At 42.6% G+C, this 24,591-nt stretch overlaps 1 long non-coding RNA gene across 1 annotated transcript in view; it reads right to left on the reverse strand.

Moving 5' to 3' along the window:
* Positions 1-24,065: 24,065 nt before the first annotated feature.
* The window catches only part of LOC129172022 (uncharacterized), a 121,904-nt gene continuing 121,378 nt past the window's right edge, over positions 24,066-24,591 (reverse strand). The window contains exon 4 of the long non-coding RNA XR_008566891.1: positions 24,066-24,268. This is a non-coding gene — a long non-coding RNA (uncharacterized LOC129172022). The remainder of the gene's footprint in view (positions 24,269-24,591) is intronic.

Here is a 24,591-nt window from a genome sequence, read left to right on the forward strand (position 1 = left end):
GGATATGAGAGGAACAAGCCTTTAATACACATTTTATTGGTTTGATGATAGTACGAATATGTTCTGCATTCATGCATGTACATCTGAAAATGTGAAATGTGTGACTGCTCACGTAAGAGAGATGGGTTAGGAACGGGGAGGGACACAACCAAAATGAGACCGATGAGGCTTCGCAGCCTTACAGGTCATCCTGCTGCAGTTATCTGATCCCCACCACACCTCCTCTCCAGGTCTGTAAATGCAATCTGAGGACGAGCATGTAAATCACTAATCTATGTATGATTTGCATCCAGGACTCTTAGTGAAATCCATATGAGGGCAACGGAAGGTGAGCGGCTTGATTTAGCCATCCGTACGCGCACTCCTGGGAGTAATGTGCCGCTCTCCGTAGTATTGGTATGATATACGACCTTTTCCATCACATTGTTTATGGCTGTGAAGAACTACAAAAGTGGGCTTTTATCTATGCACAAGCTATTTATTGACTGTGGGAACCCTCGACCCTTTAAGGCTGGGGGAGCACAGGCATGTCCGCACAAGCAGGGGTCTTTATGAAACGGAAGCCACGTCATCTGGATCATTTCAATAAACATGTAACATCTATTATATTTCAACTATCAACAGAATTTATTATCAATTTAGAATTAGAGAACAACCACTGAGTTTTAGGTCTCTGTTGTCTCAGGTGAGCAACTGTGCCTTTTCGGCTCAGGCATTCGAATGGCTGAAAGGATTTTACAATTTGGGCAGTTTGGGGTTTTTGCAACACCTGTTGCTTTGGAATGCGCTCAACAGACTTTTCTTGTTGACTATAAAATATAAAAAAAAGGAAAATAAAATGCAATAATAAAATGAATGTAAAAAATAATTACATAAGTTCAAATGCATTAACAAAAAAGTAACAGAAGACTAAAAATGTTCCTTAATAATTATGGGGAAATCAACAAAGTAGGGCTGTAGAGTAAGGGATATTTTTTTTTTGTCTTTTTAGTAAAATGCTCCAGCTTAAAGTGTATTTTAACAGCGACAGAGTTCATCATTATTCATGTTTTATTTTAATGCTCTTTCTTTTTGCCTTTTCTTTCATCTCCACATAAGCCATCTATCCGGTGGTACACATTCTTTAGTCCAGGGGTCGCCAGCCCGTCGATCGTGAGCCACTAGTCGATCTTCGGGAGTCTGCCGGTCGATCGCGAGAACATTTGAAAAAAATGTATTATCAGATGAGTGCCCTCACCTCTCGGAGAGCGACCAAAAGGCACACATTTTGTCCACTGAACACGCCCGTACGCCTCGCCGCTATCCAGGCAGCAACCTGCAAGCCCCAGCAAGGAGCCCAGTCCCCAAAATCTTGGGAAGTCTCGCCTCGTACACCGACTCGCCCCCACACGCTAGCAAAAAGGTTGAGCGAGAGCGAGGGAGTGACAGAGCGCATGCAGCGATGTGCCTGCGAACACAACAGTAATTATTGTATGTTAATAGGCCTTTGCTACCTCAAAGTTAACGCACAAATATAACTCCACAGACGTGCACCTCCAAAAAAATCTTTGAGTTGCGAGGACGCCGCTCGTTAAGGGCTGACTGTTTACTGTAGGATTAAATAAACTCTCCTTCTTCCTACTCCTTTTCGGACATGTTGTGCAAATGTAAACATGCATGTCTGAAAATACAAAACTGCCATGAGGGACGCCTAATAGCTACAGTGCTGGCATGAATATGTACAGTCTGGTCGTTTAGGACAGTTTGGATCAATTTTGCTTTCATCAGCCATTTGTGTCATTTACTTTGACTCATACCTCATAATCATAAACAAGGTTTTGCATCCTTCAATCAAGAAGCTTTTCCAAGAACAAAAACGTGCTGCGACACAGGAAGCACATATACAGTCCTTAAACACACACACACACACACACACACACACACACACGCGCGCACGCAGCAACATCTGTGTATGATGAAGTGGTCAGCCACTCTTGTAAAGAAAAAAAAAAAAAAAAAAAAGGATGAGGCCTTAAAGACATTCCTCCATTTTACGGCTAGGTGAGAGAGTGCAACGGCCGAGGGCAATGAGGAGGCCAACAGCTCGAGTGTCGGTTACGCCGCCTTACCCTGATCCCTATCACGACTCTCCGTCAGGCCAAACAAACAAACAAGAGCACAAACAATGCACTGGTAATTGCCATTCCTGGTGAGGTGGAATGTAAACCCCTGGCTGCATGGGCCTATCTCATCATGCACATTGCAGACCTCACTGGCTGCTCACTATCTAATCAGGGAGGAACTAGAAAGTGTGAAACGGCGACAAATGTGGTGGTGTGGAACTGCACTGTAGATGACCACAATGTATCCCACTGGGCATCCCCCGACTGTTCATGTCGATGTACCCTAACTCCGCCATACCATTTTTGGCCCATGTTGATAATAGTACCTCTATGATGAGGTCATGCATTACAAACTGAGATTTTATGGTTGTTACCGCCCGCTTGCATTGGGGCCAAGTCTGGCAGTGACTCACCAGATCCAAAAGATGGTGCTCCAGTAAAAAAAAAAAAAAAAAAAAAAAAAAAAAAAAAAGTGTGGTTTTACAATTGTTTGGCCTGGGTGGAGGTCCGCACTCTACTCAGTGTCAGTCTATTCATCCTAGTAAAGGATGAATGCACCTCTTTATTGGATGTGTTTAGATTGTGCACCTAATGAAGGGTACAGGGCTCAGTGCAACACAAAAGAAGGCAAACACAGTCCACTGGAGGAGAAGCAGAACCTGCTGAACACGAGGGATTTATTTTGTGTGCGAAACCTTTGAGTCCATCTTGTCCATCTATCTATTATCTATCTATATATCTTCAATAGGAGGGGGTAAGAATATCCAGTACTGAAAAAAGCAGTTGACAGACTTTTTGTAGAGGGTGGTGCAGGAGTAAAGGAAGAATCTTTTCATTTTGTGAACATCTGGATCAAGGCGCAGATAGTCATTTACTTTCAGCGATTGAAGGCATCAGTGGAATCATCCGAGAATTATAATCACCGTCTATTGTTATGTCATCCTCCGTCAACCAGGAAGTAGCAATCTCAATCGACTTTGTGACATCTTTGTTTACACATTTTGCCTGGCTCTCACTGCCTCTCTGGCAGCAGCTAGCTACCTCGTTTTTGTCTCACGAGGGAGCTACAAGTGTCTATCACGTTCATGGAGTACATGCTAACTTACTTTGTTAAAGTGTCACTTAACAATCTTGCTTTCTTGTTATCATGATTATGGCTTGTCTTCAAAGCACTTGTTGTGTGTCTAAGTTGCTCGACATACAGTAAACACGTAGTGTGTCCAGCTTTAACATAGTGACGCTATCACAGGGGTCTCCAACAGGTAGCTCGTAAGCTAGCAGTACCTCGCCAGCTGACGTTGAGTAGCTCACCAAAGAATATTTGCGTCATCTCTTAGTATTTTTATCAGTGTTCTATTCAAACATGACACCTGTATTTAATGAAAAATGAGCACACCGAGTTGAGATGTGCTTTGTAAATAAAGTTCGATTTAAATGTTGGCAACCACATTAAACACAAATAGCTCCGTTCTCTTTTCTTTTTGTCAAAGTAGCTTTAATAGTGCTGCAAGCTGGATACACCTGCAGGTTAAGAACCCTGGACTTTGAATGTATACTCTTTTTATACGGGACAGATTTCTACAACAAAAATATTGGAATTGTTATTTTGTTAACTGTGTTATTTTGAACTAAAAATATATTAGTGAACAATTCATTTCTCATGTATTTGTATTACTCTAAAACAGGCATCGAAATAAATGTCAAATGACTCACTTTAAGTGCGCTCAGCAATGTTCTTGGTTCATGTTCTGCTGGCGGTAGACAAAATGTAAATACCTAAGTTAATAAGTCATAAAAATGGTTTTATTTGTCACAGCTGCAGATGCAGCAGTGGCACGACACAGCGGCGGCAGGCTGCCCTCCATTGCAGCCCACCATCGCAGCTTCAAAAATCCTCCTCTGCCACATATGTCAGCTGCAAGTCAGGGTGAGAAAAATGGAAGTAAAAGCACTGACAGACGTGCCGATTTGCTGACGGACACTCTGACAGCGCTCCGCCGTTCCACATTCCTCCAGAGTTGAGTCACGGCATGCATCAGATCACCACGACACCACTTTCTCAGCAGCCTCCCAGTGAGTGGCTAATCTTGAGTGTCGCACACCCTCTCCAATCCTGAGGCCAAGCTATCCAAACAGCGCCGGTGAGCAGGGGGAGGAAATTGAATTTCCCCCCACCCACCCTCCTCCTCAAAGACAGGCCTTCCAAATCCCCATCAACAGGAGCTTAGAGAGCCTGCAGTCCATCAAAGTTTCATCTGGCACGGTGGTCTGACCAATCAGGTTCTGTCACTTACGCACTGCACTGGTGTGCACGAGTGCGCAGCAAAAACCCAATCAAACTCAACCAATCATACAAACACACAAACAGATAAACGTGCGCAATCAAACAACTTAAAAAGATCTGATCCCTCCCGAGTGTCCGCCCTTTGCATCAACAATCAACAATCCGAGGCATTGTGGAGCCTGTGATCCTATGACCTTTAACCCCTGGGGTTAACCCCGGAGCAGCCAGCGCTGAGAGGTGAACCAGACGGCTCATTGAAATGCGGTGAGGTTCCCATGAGAACATTGGCAAAGGGAAGCTCAGAAATCCAAGAGCCTGACGACTGGTGCAAAGTGGACTCGAGCCGCATAAAAGTCTATTCAACATCACCATAAGAGGTAGAATCAGACTTTGAAGTTTGAAGTTGACAGTTTCAGCAAATACATAACGGACCATCTTGCGACAGGCACTCCATGGAGTCATAAATGAAGATTCAAGATACCGACAATGCGGTCAAAGCAGACCACCAATACAAAAAATGCATTCAACACCACCAAAGGGAAGCCTGTTTACCAACTCTTCCACTTTATTCATAACGTATCATCTGCAGCAGGCCCTTCATGCAGTCATAAGTGAGGCAAAGTCAAATCCTGGATCCCAACAATGGGTTTATAGCGCACTCGAGCCGCATGAAAATACATTCGGTACCACTGATAAATACAATCTGAAGTTTATTGATTCTTTTTCAGCGTATTCATAACGAACCACCTCCAGCAGGTCATACATCCATGGAGACGAAAGCGATGTCAAGTCAGATCCAAGATCCTGACGATGGGTTTGAAGTGGACTCGAGCCGCATACAAATACACACAACTAATACACCGCTAGTAGGACGTAGATGTTCACTGACTCATTTTCAGTGTATTCATAACGAACCGTCTCTAACAGGCCCTCCATAGAGTCATAGGAGAGACCAAGTCAAATCGAAGATCCCGACAATGGGTTCAAAGCGGACTCGAGCCGCACTAAGCAACTTCTGTAGCAGAATCAGCACAGGAAGTGCTGAGTTCTTCTTTGAGAACACAGATGAACCACGTTTATGAGGCCTTCTGTGGTATGATAAGTAATACCACGTCCAAACGAATGTAACCCAACCGCAAAATTCATCCAAAAACTCCTCGTGCCAGAATGAACCCCTCCTTCCATACACCGTGATGACAGTCTAACACACAACAGCTGCTCCACCGGCACCAGAGCACCACCCCAGCTGCAACACCTCTCTCTGGCCATCCAGGGCCGTGACCTTAGTCCCTCCCCTAAGAGCCGAGGGGTCTTTGCATTTAAGGGAGCAAAATACCTCTTTCAATAATGGAAGCAGGGTTATAAGGTATAACGCTGACCACGTTTTACATCGGACGACCAAACACTGCAAAACGCAATAATACAGTTACAGCGTCCAGTTTGGAGGAGTTGGACATTCTTGGCATAGACCAGATTTGAGTTATATAAAGATAAATGCACTTGGACACGTTTGATTGGATGATTGCTCATCTGGTTGTCACTACCACAAAATTGCCCCATCATCAAAATGACTGCACCACTTAAGACGGTTAAGGCAAACTGTTTGGTGTGGGAATCAGAGTAACTCATTATATGACATTATCAAGATATTATGCCCTGATACTGATATCACTGGTATCACGATAGAGTGGCAATAAGTGTGTAACAGTGGAGTGATCAGTGTAAACCATAATAAAATAAGCTAAAAAAAAGGCAGACATTAGAATTATTTGACACGGTTGCTGATAGAAGTAAAAAAAAAAAAAAAGAGGCTAGTAGGTCATTTAATTAGGGAAAATTGGAGCTAAGCTAATAGAAGTCTTACTGGAAGTCCGCATGTACTGCATGTGCCAAACGATCAATTATCCAATCAGCGTCTGAAGGGCAGTGAGTTAGGTCATCATCTGAGGCTCTCGGACTTGCATAAGAACGGATACAGAACGAACAGCTGAAAAAGGACCACCCTGTTGACTTGTTCTATTTGAATTCTTTAATTCTCACACCCACGTTGTAAACAGCACAACTACATCAACACCTCACAGAGGAATGACACACGTGGACTATAAATACAACACACACTGATCTATAAAAATAAGAAGCGATGGCCCCCTTTTTTGATCATGTGATGCGCAGTCATATGATCTGCACACTTACTAAAAGCAGTCTATATATCCTGTGTGATGACCTCTGAACAATGTATCCTTTAGATAAGGATCTGATCTGAGCTGTGTGTGTGTGTGTGTGTGTGTGTGTGTGTGATGCTTGCTATAATCACCAGTATTCATGCAACACCAGGCTCCCAGCGTTTCTACAGCTGTCGCCTCTTGCACTCGCTGACCTCCACCAACAGGTCCTGAGGCCATCAGCGCTTATGGCAGACCACTCAAACCATTCACTTTACGAGCACAGCAAAGGGCCCTTAAGAATACAGGACGGGCCCTCCTGGTAGGCACTAGTGTGTCAATACTGGAGATTTGGGGAGAAAAGATTTGATACTTCGTCAGACCTCATTTTCGTACGATTTGGTTTTCGTCAAAGATTTCCACCAACATTTTGCTTTGTTTTTTTTGTACCAGAAACGAGTCCGTTTGCCCTGTAGTGTATCGTTTCACGAAATCTAGTCCCTAAACAAAGCACCCTACACATCGCTGACTCACTGCCGGAGCATTTTTGGAGTGTGACTGCTAAATAACCCTCCACGGGGCCAAAGACAGTTGCGAGTGTCAGCAATTTGATAATGACGGTGAGAAACACGATCAAATTCTCTTTCGCCAGGATGTACGGGAAGTCTGCATCAACAAAAAATTGAATCCCTTCGTCATTTACAATTATTTTGCAGTTTTCTACATGTAAAACTACAATTATTGTCAATCAAATGCATTTTTGTTAATATTTTGAGTGTCTTGAATGGATTCATTGGCTTTACATGATTTTCATTGGTAAAAACTGAATCGGTTTTCGTACGTTTTGGTTTTCATCACACCTTTTGGGACACATTAATAACAAAAGCCAAGGTACCGCTGTAGTAGAATTATGTAATTGACATTAACGCTACTGTGCACCAGAAATTCACTTTCACTTCAGCATATTATGTCGTCCAAAGTAGCTTCAACCACAAAAAACGTTGCAGCACCAAGACTTTTTTTTTTTTTTTAACTAATTACAGGACTTAATTGTCTTTTTTTTCCATTTAAATCCTGATGCAACCATTCATCCTCCTCCACAATCCAATTTGGAAAGTCCAATCATCTGCATCACCAGTCTTACGTCATGCTCCAAAATATCAAGGAGGAGCCTGCCCCACGACCAAAAATAGTACAACTCAAGCATCTCAGCCTCTGTAAAAACCAGGTACCAGGAAATGAACATAATTAGAGCATGCTGCGACAAATCTTGCTAATAGCGTACTGACCCTCATGTAAGAGTAGATATACAGGACATAATTCCCTTGTTAAAAAGTTTGAAAATGACAGGCTGTCTTGTTTTCAAGGTTTAAACCTTTATACGGATACATACAAGCCAACAGGTGGCGGCAAACTACTTCCTTCCAAGTGAGTCAGAGCTTTTCTTCCTGTCACTTGCACACACCAGTAACCTGCCGACACAGCGTGTTTCAAAGGAAGCTAGCACGTTGGCAAACAGAAGAGGAGTTATGATGATAATTTTAAGATAACTGTGATCAATGAAGCAGAGTCAACAACTGACGCTGTATTTACGTTGAAAATAATTTTTAAAAAACATGTATTTTGTCTCATATTCTTTCCAAAAGCAGGTCATGAAGAGAGGGGTTGTGTTGTGTCTTTGAATATTCTCAATCATTAAGGTCATTGCATTTCAGATAGGTCAGCTCTAGTCTTGTATCTAGTCTGCTCATGCGACAAGACCAAGATAGGACAGCTCTTGTCCTGTTTCGTCTAGTCTTGGAGATGAAGCCTGCTCGGATGAGAGGTGAAACGTCTTCTAAGACAACCTGAACCGTGCATTTGCAATCGATTCGATGCTCTGAGAATTTAGGGTCATATATTTGGGTCGTTGTGGGATGCTACCATTAACAAGTATGATCCAGTGTTGTTCATATGTTTCTATGGGATGGTGGCTGCACAAAATAAATCACTTGTGGCTGATATCATTCATTGGAAGCTGATTGAAGCTGGCAATTGCTTTTGATTTACAATGAAATGCCCTGACACACATGCATTCCACGTGACAATAATCATGCTTGAAGCGAGAAGTTCCTCAAGTGACATTTATGCTGGGTTCACACACACTCAATATTAAATGACTACATCCCTTCTTTCCTTTGGTCACGGCAATCTCGGGACACTTCCGGAATCAGGGCATAGAAAGACCTTGTCTCTGTGGACTTTCACCCCATCACATGAACCTCGTGAGTCAAACACCCTCTCCCCGCCGCCCCTCTCCAAAACAAAGCACGCACAGAAACAGCGTGATGCATTTACTGCATTTGTATCTGCTGGTGTTAAGTCGGAAAATGACTGCAAATGATTATGATTGGAATCATGTGCAAGTCAGAAGCGGAAAAAGATGGATGGAGGACAAGGATGAATGTAGTCCACGTTCCCTTCCGACGGGGGAAAAGCACCTAAGGAAGAGGCACAGACATGGACACACATGCCCTTCTGTTACTTTGTTCTACCGTATACTAATGCAGACACACTTATGTTCCGTCCATGCATGGCGGATGTTCACTTCACAAATGTAACGACCCCAGTCTGGGGATTCCCGGATTCCCAGAGGCCTTCGGGTGACTTTAGCTGGCCCTCTGTTGCACAAACATAGCAGGCAGCACTTCCTGGTGAGGCAAGTGAAGGTTTATCTCCTTCCTGGGACAAAACATGGATCACGGCAGAGGAGGAGGAGGAGAGGAGGAGAGGAGGAGGACACGGGCAGCAAAAAGGAAGAGCCCTTTCCCTCTCAGCTGCGCCTCCATTTCCTGTGTGGGGAGGAAGTCCCTTGTTGGACGGAGTGATCTCATCCGTGGGTTGCGTGGAGCATCCGTCCTCACATGCGTGGCGGCACTTTGAACCGGAGGGGGAAAATGAAGGAGTAATGCTCGCACACGCACACACACACACACATACACACACACACACACATACACACACGGCTGCCTGATTATCACAGTGAAAAACACACACACATCCACACAGCCGGTCCGACAGGAAACAGCGCTGCTTGGAACAAACAAGCAGTTCCTGTGTGTGCTGGGGGCCCAACCTAAATCCAATGTCCTGTCCAATGCATCATTATCAGCATCATTCCATGGACATTACTGCTCATTTGTTAAAATTCACAAGGCCTTTATTTAGACTTGGAGACCCCACCGACCATCACCGACAACCCATACGTCTCTCAGATCGGACATCCGCTTTCCCTTTAACAGTTAGCCACTAATTGAAACGCATTAGGCTTAAATGGCCCCTCCATTTCGCCCCTCCTGACTCTTTCACTCATCATGTTGACAGATGACTGAATATTTTACTTTTCCTCTCCTAATTTGTTGTAAAAATACCAAGGCAGCAAGGCAATGTGGCTCGAGGGGCTGCTGGTTTACAGTACTATTAAGCTAAAAGATGGCAGGAACAGAACAATCATTATGTTCCCAGTTCACTGTGCGGTCAATACTGGACTCCATGGGCCCTGACCGCCACCCTGCTCAGGGGCCAGACATCCAGGAATGTCTTGACTTAATGACAGCAGACTGGGCTCAATGCTTGTGAGTTATATCATGGACACATAAAGGACACATAGTGGAACCACTAATACAACACACTATGTATGATTCATTGATTTAATCAATGAATAGTATGGACATTTAATGGTTTTTTTTATCCATCCAGGGTTAAACTGTCACCATAACAGATCAGGCAACTTTTAAGGAACAAAACTAGCCCACACGGGCAAAAACAACACAATTGCATCACTTGAACCACGTAACGTAAAAGCAGCATTAGCGGTATTGCACTCAACAGCCAGGACTGTTGACTCTTGAAGGTTTGCTAGAAGTTCCTTTACTGCTTCTATGGTCATCAACATCACATCTATTGTCTTGGCCTCACTCATACCCTTCTTTTGAATCGGCATCAAGAAAACAAGACAAAGAAAAAGCTAAACATCTTCAGATGCTCACTGAACTGATGACTCACAAGATATGTGTAAACTTGACATTACGTGTTCCAGAGTCAAACAGTCACCATCCGTCCCCCCCAAAACTGTATTGCATCATTTGAATTATGTTGTATAAATCCAGAAAGCACCCGCAAGGCAGGACAAAGTCCCAGATACAGCGATCCTTGAACGGACAGGCATGTCCAGTGTCTTTACCGTGATTCGTCAGTCTCAATTGCGACGGGCAGTGCATGTCACAAGGATGCCAGATGAGCGCCCTCCGAAGCGTATTCTGTATGGAGAATTGCAGACCGGAGCACGCTCCCAAGGTGGCCAAAAGAAGAGTTGTAAGGATATCTGAAAAGCCTCTCTGAAAGACTTCACCACAACTCCTGAGAGACTCTTGCCCAGGATCGACCAGCATTGCGAGGCGCAATCAGAAAAGGAGACGCAGCCTACGAGGCACCGTGCAACCAAATTGTGAAGTTACACGACCCTTCAGGGCTCAAATTGGCCTCATCAGCCATCTCCGCACCCACCTCATCCCACAGATGAATGACGTATGAAGATGGTCTTCTTCCGGCAGGAAGGACGAAGAAGATTTTCCGACGTGTGTATCTGTTGTATTATTCTCTCTTGACTGTTATTGATCTACTTGCTCATGTGTAGACTAGCTAGACTACTGTGAAGGCTACTAAGTTCTTATTCTTCTGTTTTTTTGCTACGGTTAGCATGGCTTCTCTGTCTCCTCTTGTCTTAGCTATTCCTCATAGATGCTCACTTAACTGCGGTCTAAAAATTTATGTAAAGTCGATGGTGGTTGCAACTTTTAATTAATCTGTTCCATGGTCAACCTGTCACCATCACAAAATAAAAAATGAATCGCATCACGTGAACCATGTCATATAATTCCAGTTAGCCATACTGTCCTGCGCAGTCAACACAAAGGACTTAATTCTGCCTCTGGTTCTATGGTTGTTATCACATTTGTACTCTTTTACCCTCACTGCTTGTGTGGTAGCATCAGCAAAAAGCTAAAAATAACAGCAAAACAAGGTATGCAGAAGTGGATGATGGTCACGACAAAGAGGGGTATTCACAAACATCATCTAGTTAGGGCTTCAAAACCTGCACAGTAATGCTCGTGCTAACACAGCATGAGGTGTCCAGGCAGATCACAGACTTTATAGACCTTAAGTAGGTGACTGGGGTGGCCTTTGTCTATGGTAATTATAATAAAAATAATGTTGGTCATTGTATTGTATTGCTTTGCAATGGGATGACACACAAAGACCCAAACATACTTCTTTCCATCACTGAGGGACGTCTTCTATTCAGTAGCCCAGAGAGCACAATGCCCATTAAGCAAATCCCAATCCAAACCAACTCCTAACCACACTCTTTCCAAACCACTGACTCACTTTTCAAACAAATGATAACGCTCCGACTGTTGGTCTCTTTTCTTTTCAGACCTTCTCTCTCTCTTTGTGTGTGTCTGTTTGGACCAGGAAGTGCCTTTCTTATCTGAACACAACCGCAGCGGACAGCCTGTGGAAGCTCAACTCTGGGTAAACTTTGCCTTAACTTTGAAGCCGGCAGTGTGAGCGCTTGTCCTCAGGCACTCAGCGCCGGTGGCTCTCCAAAGGGAGCGAGCGGGTCAATGGGACAGGTAAACAGGAAGTGCCAGCCCTTTGATTGACAAGCTGTTTAGACACAAAGAGATGGATGCTTGGCGAACGTTGACTCAGTGACATTGAGGCATAGGTGGGCTGGATGAGTCCAGCATGAGTTTGAAGGCAAACTTGGATTATGAATGTCATGACTGAGGCTCCATTGGGGCTGTGAACAACAGAAACAAGGCCAAATGATTCCCAGGAGGAGTTATTTATTTGTGACACAGCTTTTCTGAGCCAGCTGAGGAGGAAGTGGCTCTCGTGTTCCCACAATTCACAATCAAATATTCTTACATGAGGTCACGACCCCCAAATTGTCTCATTTTTTGCTATTGTTCCGCTTACTGGCAGAGTTACAAGAACCTCTCAAAGTCATACCAACACCATTTTTTTATGATTTTTTTTTTATTATTTAAAGCCGCAAAAAAACTGCAGTTCAGTTGAGTGAGCAATTAAAGCAGCAAGCAGAGCCCGCGTAGGATATCAAGTTGGCCAGCAAGTTTATTCTGTTGCTTACAAAAAATGTGTAAAAAAAAAAAATCCACCATATTAAACAAATCACCGTGCACAGTCATCACAGTTTCCTTTCACACTTGTATGGAAGTCAAAGTTAAATTTAAGTTAAAAAAAGTGTGAATTGTTCATCTTAAATCTAAACGCTGACCTTGCCCACCCCCCCGATTCATCCTTTAACTTTGAAAAGATAACATACAGTATATACTGAAATGTGAAAAACATGTTTTGGAGAAAATATGGACACCATTCGTTGTGTATGTCAAGAATGTAAACATAAGTCCTGCAGATGAAGTTGTGTGATGACAGCGTAGTTTCACACAAGAGAATTCTTATTATTATCATCATCATCATCATCCCGCAAGCATCCTTCGCATGTAGGAAGATGGAGATGCTGAGGGTCCTCACAGGCCAGCAGCAGCCTGGGTGGGTGGCAATTTTTTTCTGCAGATCTGCAGCTTGCTGGAGCTAATCACCTTGATGATTGCGATTACAAACCATTTGCTCCCCTCCAATAGTGGCACGCTGCAACTGAGTGACCTGAATCTGACAGGAAGTCTCAGTTGCCGACGGCGATCCACCTTCCTGTTCAGCTCAGTCCTCAACCCAAAACGCTCCCCCCCTGTTTTCTTCCACTCAAACACAATCAGACCTTGGAGTGACTCAATGACTTGGTTTTCCGCATCCAAGAGGTTCACTAGAAACTCTCTGGCACATTTACAGTACATATTTATCTATTTTCCCTCCCCATTTCCTCCTTTTCATTACAGGCTGGCAGTGAAATAATAAACTCCCCCTCCTTTTGCTACTGTGTGGCCAGCAGATGTTTCTGACCTACCCCCTCTTGGCCCATATGTTTATCAGATCACAGCGCTGTTTAAAAATCTACATTATAAGCACGCAGCAGATAACAAGGCCTTTGATTTGGGCCCAGTTTGCTCTTATCTCCCCCTAATGTTAAATTTAACACTGTGATTACCACTCTGATTGTGGGCCTCATGTAAATCATGGGACACCCACTGAGGATGTGAGCCTCCACGGCCACAGATGGGGTTTCTGCAACTATTCTCCATTAGGTATAGGAAACACAAGATGACATGCACTTTCCTGTCCTTGAGGAATTATTTCCACTTAAGAACCGTGTACACATCATGACAACATTGCTTTAGAGCCCGAAAATGCAAACAATGTGGACATTTTTGAGCGTAAACACAAAAAAGGGAAGTGTTTCAAAAATACTGGGCATAGCACAAAAATACATTTCTGTAATGTAATGTTTACATAGTAACTCTTTCAATACCAAATACGTATTTATATGTTTTTATAATCCCGAACGCCCGATCCCGAAGACGTATTTATAGGTCTTTTACGTTTTTTTGTGGTGATGACGCAAGTGCACAATAATGGGTGTCACTTTTAGAGCAGTTTCCAGCCATAAAAACGGCCACAAGGTGGCAGGAGTGCATTTGATCAGAGCTCGGCGTGTGAATTTGAATAGAAAAAACATACATGACAGCAAGGAGGAAGTGGAAGAACGTGGAGGAGTGTAGCGTGCAGAAGGGTAAAATTGTAACGCATGCACAGGCAGGCGCACGCGCACACACACACACACACACACACACGCACACACACACGTGCACACATACAGTTTAGTTCTAAATGTGAACTGTAAATAGTTCATGGTGTTTTATTTGTAAATCAACTGTTATTTTGAGGTAAAACTATTATCAATATTTAATATTTGTAAAATTATTATTATTATATTATTTGATTTATATTTTTTATTATGAAATGTGTTGGCTATGAATAAAAACTTATGAGGAGCAACAGCATTACAGTCAAATGTCTCGGCGATGTTGTGCACATGGATGAGCGGGTCAGCGAATCTCCCTAGCGCGCAGGTTCCTTCGAAAATGAATGGAGTCGAGGCGATGTCGCCTCCCGTGTGCGGCGCCCATTATGTGTCATATTCTAAAACCCATAAACACTTTGAGGAACGGTATCCAAAAGACTATTTTTGAATAAGATCCGAGTACAGATGTAGTTTGGGATTATGTGGTGTTTTCCTACACGGTGACATCGATATTGCAGGTCTGGACAACGCTATGTCCTATAGGTAAAAGTTTTCAAAAATGCAATGAATCTTATCAGGTTGTTGTCGTTTAAACCAACCATTAAACTCAGTGTAGACTCGGCTGATTCATCCTGTTACTACCGGTGTCCAACTGGAGCCAAAATTCAGCCCCCTTCCAGGAAACGTTAGCATGACCTTACACAAGAGGAATGTCAGATGCGGCTTAATTGATTAGAGGACCGCGTGATGAAGATTTTTTTTTTTTTTTTTTTCAAGGAGGTCAAACGCCTCCAGGCTACTGGAATCTATTCACAAAGAAGCAGACCATCAACTGACAGTTCTAAGCATGATCAATGATGACAAGACGGAGCGCTCCGCTGGGGGAGCATGTTGTCCCGTTGGTCTGAATATTGTTAACCCTGCTTTGCTTTCCCCTCATGATCCTCCACCCACTTTATTTTACTCTTTCCGTGCACATTGTCTTGCAGCAAAGGTGGTATGAGCTGCAGACAGGTAACGTGTGTCTCACGCACGCACACACATGCATGCATGCATGCACACACAGGCGTGAACAGATGGAGCAGTGTGCTATGTCTGGCACATAACCTTGTTGGTGGCCAACACTCAACCCTGTTGCAGCCCACTGCTTCTCTCGCTATGTGCCATCAGCGTCCTCTGTGGCAGCCATCAAAGTCGCTAAGTGCGCACACACACACACACACACACACACACACACACGCACACGCACACCATACGGGTTGGCACTATGAGCTGCATTCTAACAATTCTCTCCGCTTGGGCCCTGCACGATGAAGTATTTGTTCGCCAGCTGTTAGTCTACTACGGTCTTGGAAATTAAAGCATGCGACGTGAGCTCACGAGACTTTAGTAGGAAATTGTCCAAAATGTTATATAAGTAATATATGGACTAATTGTGTATGAAATCACATTAAAAAAATAATGAAATACAACCAAATCCAAATGACTACAGGTAATGTATCAAGACTTTCTAAAGTGTTTGTGTCAGAAGTGGGATACGTTGAGATGGTCAAGGAGTAGGTCAATCTCGCCGTTTGCGTTAATAATAAACATTACTAACCACCGCATATTTGGGGTGAATAATGGGATAAGGTGAGCACACCTTTTGGTAAGGAGTAGGTCAGTCTCGCAGTTTCAACTTACCTCTAATAGTTTATTAAGCCTTCATAAAGCGTTAATAAACTTTACTAACGAGTTTTAAACCGCCGCGTATTTGGTATCAGAAGTGGGATACGGTGGGCTCGCTTTTTGGCACGGCGCAGGTGTGTCTCACCATAACCAACTACGACTAATATTTAAAAAACAGCTTTTAACCATATATGTGGTGTCAGAAGTGGGATGAGATTAGCTCGCTTTTTGGCAAGAAGCAGGTCAGTTGCAAGTTCTACGTACTACCAGTAGTTTATTAAGCTTTTATCAGGTGTTAATAAACATTACTAACCGGCTTTAAAGCACATATTTGGTATAAGAAGTGGGATATGGTGCGCTCGCATCTTGGTAAAGAGCAGGTCTGTCTCACCATCCCAAACTACTACTAATTCATGAAGCCTTTATGAAACATTAATAAGCATTACAAACCAGTTTCTATCATGTATATGGTGTCAGAAGCGGGATGAGTTGCCCTCACTTTTTGTCACGGCGTAAGTCAGTCTTCCATTTTCTACGTACTACTAATTTATTAAGCCTTTATAATGCATTGATAAACCATGAAATGGTTCAGATTTTTTTTTAGGGATAGTAGCATAGCAGTCAGTTTGAAGGACCCTTGGAAGAGGTAATTCCGTTGGTCTTTCTTGAGTTCTGTTGGACATGTTAAAAAGGTGTAAAACTAAGAGTGAAACCACCAGAGAGTCGAGCACAGGAAGAAATAATCACTCATCACACACACAAATGGGTCTTTTGCCCACTGATAGCAAAATGTTCTTCGGACAGCCATTTTCCTTGACCACCGACTTCCTGGCTCGGTACAGCTTCAGCAAATCCTCGGCGATATCATCACAAACAGCACCAACAACACTACTTCCTGTCAACACAAACATTCAACTTCAAATTTATGGCTTTGGTTTCCTCTTTCTCACCTCTGGAGTAAATAATTGTAGGAGCCAAGCAATCTCTCCCTCTCTTCTCTCGCCCTGGCCCGGTTCTCGTAAGTCATGCTAATCTGACTGGAACGAACGGACAAGACGGCGCATGTTCACAGGAAACCAAACGTTCTATTTTCTTTCTGCTTCAAACTGCACACTGATGATGTCAGGGATGATATATCGACCGGCCGGCTGGGAACCCAACCCTGGAGGTGGAATGCATTGAGCCGCTTACATACATGCACATACAAACACACACTCGGAAGGCCTCCCCCGCCAGAGGTGTTGAAATGCTTGTAAGTCTTGAAATGCCAGTTGAGACGTTGAGCTCCCCTTTCACACACACACACACACACACACACACACACACACACACACACACGCACCTAACAGCCACAGACAAGAAGAGCTGACAAATGGAAGCGTTGAAACATATTAACCATCTCCCTTTGTGAACAGACAAACATTTAGTCTAGCTAATGACCCCTAAGGATCAAAACAAATGCAAGAAGATAAAGATGGCTAGAAGAAGGAGGGGCGGCGCTAAAAAGCGGCCATTGACCTACGGGAGGGTTTCACAGGGTTCACTGGTACAAATGACTGGCTTGCTAGGTTATTTGGGTTGTGAGAGTATGAACACGTCTTTGCCGTGTGTCATTGCTTTCGCTTCAGAGCCCTTGAATTGTGAGCAATTCTGTTGAAGCGATTGAGGCAAAATTAAGCGCACTGCTTGGCTGCAACCAGCAGAGGCACTGTTGAGTCAGTCTTATCTCTCTTAACGGAGAGAGTGAGCCCTCCTCTCATTCAGCCTCTTTGTCCCCCAGTACGTGGAGGCGGGGCTACTAGTGAATGGATGCACAGACACAGTGCTAGCAAATAGCAAGTTAGCAAGCTAATATGAATGAAGGCACAAAAGCCATGGTTTCTAAGCCGAATGCCCCCCTACATTAGCAATACACTACATAACTGCATGTGTGTGGTTTTTATTGGAGTGTTTTCTTACAGGGACAGGGTCTATTTTGTATTGTTTTGTGTTATTGTTTTGATTTTTATATATGTGCAATTTTTGCTAAAAAGACTCCAGACTCCAGAGTCCATTTCATTTTCATTAAGAATTTTTTTTTGGCTTTTTTGTTTGTGTAATTTATTTATAAGCGCTTGACATTACAATTACAATGTTAAATAATCTTGAAATTAAAGTGTATTGCTTTTGATACAATGTACTCATTATTTTGCCATATAATTAATGAAAAAATGGTGTCAAAAATGTCGTCAATAATATTGATTATCGTCAATAATTTGTAGCACAATTATCGTCAGAAAAATGTGTTATCGTGACGGCCTACGAAGGTGTGAGCGTGAGTGTGAATGGTTGTTGGTCTGTGATTGACAAGTGCTATAGAAAATTAATGCATGGGAAAAAGATTAATTAATTAATTTTGTTTCAATAGTTGACCAAAAAAAAATAAAAAAATGGACCAGCCAGGACACCACTTACATTGTGTTAGCGCTTGCTTGTGCTCAAAGGGTTACAATTTTGGCGAAACACTAAAATGATCACACAATGCTATAAAATTTGCAGTTTTTAACATATCCTCAGCACATTATCACTAAAATTCACAGCAAATGCACTTTTGAAACAATTTAAGGCTCAATAATGGAGATGAGGCATCTTTTCATACATATTTTTATCATCATTATTATTATAATTAGGTATTATTATTTATTTAGTATTTATTATAATTATTATTTAGAAATTATTTGGAATGATTTTCTATTCAGTACAAAAACAAAAAGCTCACAAAATGTATATGCTTTTCATTGGACAGCAATAAAATGCAAAAAACATACTTAAAATAAAACATCCTGTTGTGTTTTTGTCAGTCTTTAGTGACATAAAACTCATTTTAGACAACAATTGCATACAATTAAATAGACAAGTGGCCATTTTTCCACCAGAATTCTGGTCCAACATCTCCACAAGTTTGTTTCATACGCACAATACCTAACAATACAGCCATTAAATGTGCCAATGAATGTTGTGCTTAAAGTAAACCAACTGTTCTTAGCGTGCTTGCCTATGCTCCCCATGCTGGTGTGATAAACCACAAAAACTTTGTTTGGGTTTATCAACACTGCTCATCACAATAAACAAGTTATTTGGCGTAATCTCCCTCGTCTTGCCCTCAAACCCGCATCAGCTGTCCATCTCCCGTACGCTTCCACACTCGCAATATCATGATCATCCGCTTATCTGTGCGTTTTTTATCAAAACAAGTCAACGTTAAGTAAATGACGCCTTTCACCCCGCCCCTGCAAACGTCAAAAACTCAGTCATATTTTTTCACGCCATTAAAATAATTGCAGCTAAAGTGATTGTGCTGATGGTGATTCATTAACTTAGTTATTCAGAACACGCTTCACAAAGTTGCATCACTTGCAAAATTCAACATGAAGAGGCAGAGCATTTTTAATCCTTTTTTTTTTAATGGCCCTCGTTACTTTCTAAAAATAATTTTAAACAAAAAAAATAAAAAAAACAAAATAATAACAGCAAAAATAAGAAAAAAAAGTTGCAATTTTACAAGATTAAAGATTAAATATTAAGAGTGTAAAGTGATAAAGAAAAATAGTAGAAAGTTGAAAAATTAAAAAGGAATAAAAGAAAAGTCCTAATATGAGAAACAAAAAACAATTTTGGAAAATTCCGTTGGAAAAAAACTAATTTTACAATAATAAAATCAAAATATTACTAGAATAAAGTCATGATCTTGCAAGAAAAAGACAAAAGTTGAAACGTAAAAACTAATGAAAGGAGAAAATGTTGAGACTAATAATCTGCTTTGTCACCAATGACACAAAGCTGAGATGCAGGCTTTTTTTTTCTTTACTGTAAATACAGTAGCTACATGGGTTGTTTTTAAAAAAAAAATGCAAAAGTGGCCCCCACACCATTTGATTTTTCAGTATGCGGTCCTCGGTGGAAAAAGTTTGGACACCTACAACAGGTTACCACTGTCTTATATGGGAAAAAAAAGGTTAAAAATGTGTAATTGTAAAGTTAATCGAGATGGCAGATCGCTTAGTCAGTAAAACAATGCCTGGTGTCAACGAAATGTAACGTTAGTTCAGCAAAACATCACCGCACGTCTTCAATATCCCACAGAGGACACACGGGACAGATATCCATGCTGATTATTTAGGCATGTCTTTGCTTCTAAGAGCACGTTTAACAGTTTGTGACTGCGCTGTCTGTTTGACTGACCCCCACATCAACATCAGTCAAAAAGGGTTTCCTTTGCGTGATTCACGAGTCTACAAACTTGCCAAAGTCTCCGCTTTCTACAAACAGCAACAACAGGCCAGTAAAGCTGTCAAGGCCAACCTGAATTTACGTGGGACCACTTTAAACAGTCGGACTTAACGCAGGGTGAGTTTTGGAAAAAAGTGTGAGGTTGTGTGTGTGTGTGTGTGTGTGTGTGTGTGTGTGTGCGTGTGTGCGCGCGCGTGTGTCCAACAAAACTCTAAAAGCAACATGGTGGGTGCGATCAAACCAAGTGGATCCTGTTGCTTGCGCCCTTGCTGTTAAACCATCAGTGATATTGATTTCCAGTTGATCGTCAGGCCTTCTAATGATGTTCACCTTCAGGGCCACGCTGATTGATTCACAGTCAGGACTTGATCCATAACTGGTAATGTGATCCATGAAACAGCGATGCGCAATTACCTTCCATTTTACGCTCTGATGGGAACTGGTGAGGCCTGTAACTGATCAATTGAATGAACAAATAAACTAGGGGTGTCTTTGAATATTCGACGATTCGATTCGGACGGTCAATCTCGCATGTGGTCAAGATTGTACCATTCTGACAACATGGGGCTGCTGAGCATACATTTTGACATATAATCTCTACGTATGTTTTTGTTATAAATAGCCTACTTTGATACAAATCCAGCCTCATTTGTGCTAATAAAGCATTGAAAATGACGTGCATTGTTTAACAGAAGACCTATACTTACGTAAGCTTTGTAGTTTTTCCCACATCGGGTGTGGTTTAACATCTTACACTCGACAAGAGCTTTTAGATATTGGATTTCGCACCACGCAGCCTGGCGAAGTGCTCGCGTAAAGAACGTAAAGAAGCTAACGAGCTCACCCTTTATACACGCCTGTCACTTCACACAGAACAGCTTTGCAAGAAAGAGCAGGCTTCGCTACACAACTTAAAGCCTGGAGCTCTAGCAACTATCCATCAGTCAGATCTATTCAGTGCTTCCACTGTATGTGAAATTCAACTTGTGCGGAAATCTTACATGATGTGTTTTATCTACAGTGTACTTTCACTTCAGCAAAACGATGAGAAAAGGCACGGAATGTGCTTATCGCTCATCTCTATGAGACTTCCCACGCAGATCGGAATGCCTGTTTACTGGAGGTGTGAAATAACTTGACGCGATGTGCACGTGCACGTGCACCGACAGCTAGCTGTAACTCAGGTGAGAAGAGGATCACGAGTGCTGTGCCAACTGATCCTATTTTTTAAGGTAGCTGTTATATGCTGTGAACTTGCATTGAAACACTGTTTTGATTGGAGCAAAGTAACCTTTAAGGACGACCAGGAAACCTCAAAACAATCCTCACAAGTGCGATGAATGACATTCTTGCATTATGTTCTATGACCCATCTGATGTGCCGGTTAATTGAACCAGTAGATCTGGAGGCTGACGTGTTTGCGGGCAAGATCTAACAAGACAGATTCCATCACTACAGGCACTCCAAAAACCCAATATGAAGTCAATTGTGCATGTTCTAAAAGGGTGCAACATCTCCTCAACACAAGGACACAAAAAAACAACACGTTCTGAGGGCATGTTGGTTTACATAGTGAGTGGGTAGCAAATACAATCGTTGAAAAACGTTTAGCTGGCATTGTTCACTGAGGAACAGCCTTTCTGATGAATTCCTCAGGGCTTTGTTGGAACTCGCTTCTGCTTTTTCACCCCACAGTCCCTTGCAAAACCTTTGTTGAAGGCATTCTGGAGCCATATCAGTAAATAAATGACTACTTTATACGTGACTCATCGTCATTGGGGATAAACAAAGGGTTCTTTTTCAAATGTCCTTCAAATCCAAGCAAAAAGACTGACAACCATACTCTCTGATATCATTAACTCTGAATATCATTCAGCTATCATTCATACTATGTAATGTATTGGATTTATTTATACTTGGGCTGTCAAAATGAATGCGTTAATGCAGCTTAAGGCGTGCACACGAGCAGCCAAACACAAAGCAGAACAGGAACAACTCAAATCCGCCATTTCGGACCATTGCAAAAGAGAAAAAAACATGTTATGGAAACATCATCAAATTCGATTGGGAAACGTGCCCATAGGACCATAAACTGGGACGAGGGGGCCTTTGCACGCTCACACCTCGGATGTGGTCCAAAAGAAGTCGGACGGCGGAAGGCCCGGTCGCCCTGCTATCACTGACAGGAAGACAGCGACAACGTCTGTATAAATCAGCTGACATGACACGTCACAGGAGCATCAGGTGACCACAGGAAGACTGCAAGTGGCCAGTCGAAACTGTCAGGTACGAAAAAACTAGCTAACTCTGGCCTGTAAAAAGACCTGTTGAGAATATTTAAGAAGAAAGTTGAAATATTTGGAAAATGTGAAAAAACAACAGAGGAAAAAAGAGCAAAGACCAAAGTTGATACTAATAATCAACTGGGCTTTTTCTATATCACAAATATGAGATGCAGTTTTTTCTTGAACTACTTGTATATATAACTTCTTAGCTTCTCTTATCTTTGATATGTACTATATCAAAGTGGCCCTTGCGTCCTTTCATTTTTCAGTATATGGACCTCGGTGGGGAAAAAAAAAAAGTTTGGACACCCCTGGTGTAAATGAACGAATCGGCCTTATGTATGCAACGTGTCCCACCACAACTCATATCTGCGTTGTCACTGACGGCCGGAGAACGTGGTCCTGCAGATTTACTTTGTCAGTGCATCAAAGAGATCCGTGTGGGGATGCAAAACAACTCAGCTAAACTCAGACAAAACTGAAATCATTGACTTTGGCCCACAGAAACAAAGAGGAAGTGTTATCAGTCACCTTGAGACTCTTTCTCTAAAACTTAATCATCAGGTTAGAAATCTAAGGGTAATAATGGACTCAGATCTGAACTTGAACAGCAACATTAAATCAACATCATCAGCAGCTTTTAAGCACCTAAAAACATTGACAAAATCAAGGGAATAATGTCTAAGACAGATTTAGAGAGACTAATCTCATCGTGCTCTCTAAACGAGCAGTGAAACAGCTGCAGTACATCCAGAATGCTGCTGCTCGAGGCCTGACTAGAACCAGGAAATATGACCATAGTAGTCCAGTTCTCAGGCTTCCGGTTGCTCAGAGAATAGCTTGTGTAGCTCGCGCCAAAGTACATCTCTGACATGTTAGAGCCACATAAACCATCTCTGAGAAGCTCAGGAAGTGGTCTCCTCAACGTTTCAGCTTTATGCTGCCAAAATCTGGAACAATCTTCCAGAAGATGTGCGACAATCCTCAACCTTGGCGATGTTCAAATCCAAGCTGAAAACACGTCTATTCAACAGTGCATACGACAACTGGAAGTATTTTATCTGCACTCTTCATTTTTAGGTTTGTTTTATGGAACTTTATGTAATGATTTACCCTTCTTTTTGTAAAGCACTTTCAATTACCTTGTTTATGAATTGTGCTCTAGAAATAAACTTCCTAGCCGATATAAACACAAACTAGTGAAGAACACGCCTTTATGTGCTGCATGCACGCTGACCTATAATATGGCATGCGTGTGTGCACAGCCTATGTCACTGCAGCAGCTTGTCGTTGTGGGTGACTTATGAATCTTTTATCATAACTGGCCTAATTGCTTAACCATCCATGGGCCGGTCCAGCGGTGGATGGAGGAGGGTGTTTTTTTGGGCACGCCACAATTGTCATTAAAAACAACAGGCAGAGGCACAGCAGTCTCTCGTGAGTCGTTTGAGTGTGGGCGTGTTCGAACACAAACCACGATCATGTCCTCGGTGTGAACGTGTGCGCTCGGCACTTTTCATACGTGGCCGACTGACATTTTTGGGGGAAAACGTTTTAAAGGAGTTTAAAAAGTCAGTTCAGCGATCCTCGACAAAGCGTGCTGAACATGCACAAGAACATGAAGAAAAAGAATAGACACGGAAAGTGGACTCACGCTCATTAGCAGGTCTTTCAGCGCCACGCTGGCTGGTCTTGAGCCGACGTTGGGCAAGGAGATGACCACTTGTAGCAACCTGGAGGAGTAATCCAAAGACGCAGCGAGTGAAGACAGTGAGGTTGAAGAGAAGAGGCGGTTCAGGCTGGTTAGCTGCTAATGCTAGTTGTCAGAGTGAATGCTCAAAGCAGGTCTCTGCCATTAGCATTGTCATTATGCACCTTAGTATAAAGAATTTTGCAGTTGTACATATTTTAATTAGGGATGTCCCGATCCAATCTTCAGGATCGGGATCGGCTGCCGATCTGCTGAATTTTCAAGACCAGATAATATCGGCTTCCGCCACAAGATCGGGCCAATTCGGTTCCCGTATCGCGTTCGTAAATCTGGGCACACTCCAAC

Source organism: Dunckerocampus dactyliophorus, chromosome 19 (genome assembly GCF_027744805.1).
Source record: "Dunckerocampus dactyliophorus isolate RoL2022-P2 chromosome 19, RoL_Ddac_1.1, whole genome shotgun sequence".
NCBI lineage: Eukaryota > Metazoa > Chordata > Actinopteri > Syngnathiformes > Syngnathidae > Dunckerocampus > Dunckerocampus dactyliophorus.